A 1401-nucleotide genomic window follows, 5' to 3' on the forward strand; every position below is an offset into this window, starting at 1 on the left:
GCCACTTTTTGTGGGATGTTTGACTCATTTCCATAATGGTGGTTTCTGCAGGCCAGGGTGAGTTCAGTAATTTTTTTTTCAGCAACTGTTTTTTCTTATGTGCTAATTTTCAGCCTCTATGAAGTCTTGCCCACCTGCTTCTCCTTCCACACTTCCTCACATCTCTGTGAACCGGAACCCTCTTAGAACCAACCTTGTGTTTAGGCCATTACAGTCTCCAGTGGGAGGAAGCCTGAGGACTGGGCTGGATGTTTCCTCAGAAGAGCCAGGGCCATCCTATTTCCTCTAAGTTTATCCTGTTTTAAGCTCTAAACAGTGAGGGGCCATTAATGAAGTGGTTTCTTGGGGACCTAGTTTGACATTTCTGCTGACCCACATCTATTAGCAACTGCTCAGGTCTATGTTTGTGTGTGTGTGTGTGTGTGTGTGTGTGTGTGTGTGTGTGTGTGTGTGTGTGTGTCTATATCAGATGAGGGAACTAGTGACACCATCCCATACTGGATGGAGTATATTGTCAGTCTTCCAGCTTCCTTAAACATGAGACAGTGAGGCTTTTTAGTGCAGCAAACTCCTACTCACATTTGAACTGAGGGGCCCCAACCTTCAATGAGGTGGTTTATTGCAATCACAGGAGGGACCATTCTCTCTTTTTGTATCTCTACAATTATTCTTTGACTGTGTGGCTATAATTTGAATGGATTTTTTCTACTTTTATTGAACTATTTTTTCCTTACATAATATACCCTAATTACAGTTTCCTCTCCTACTCTTCCCTGCTGTTTCTGACCTGACCTCCCATCTGCTTTCATCCTCTTTCTCTCATTAGAAAACAAACAGGCCTCTAAGGAATAATAATAAAATAAAATAATATTAAACAAAATTTATCCAAATGGAGTAAACAAGATGACAAGAACCCAAGACAAGGCACAAGTCTCAGAGAGCTATTCATTTGGACATTCAGGAATCCCATAAAAATACTAAGAAGCTATAATATACATGCACAGGACCCAGTGCTAACTGTTGGAGCTGGTATAGCCTTGGTAGGGACAGAATAGCATGGTTTCTGCCCCTGGGACAGGGCCAGCAGTCCCTCCACTATGTGGATAATTCCTATGCACATACAGCTTATTTGTATAATAATGTACATATTTTATATTCTTCCTTCAAGGAATGTCTTACCTGTTAATGTTAATGACTCCATGATAATCAGACAGTGTGAGTCTGGGAGGCAAAGGTGTGGCTAATATCTTAACAAAATGGTAAACTCTGGGACCTTCAGGACAGATATTAAGGCTGTGGGAAAGGACTCTAAAATAATGAGTTCAAAATATATAATTTCTCAAAAAATAAGGATGCAATACGAATTATATAGGGGGCTCCATGAATCTAAAGGAACAAAGG

This window comes from Rattus rattus, chromosome 11 (assembly GCF_011064425.1).
Source record: "Rattus rattus isolate New Zealand chromosome 11, Rrattus_CSIRO_v1, whole genome shotgun sequence".
Lineage (NCBI taxonomy): Eukaryota > Metazoa > Chordata > Mammalia > Rodentia > Muridae > Rattus > Rattus rattus.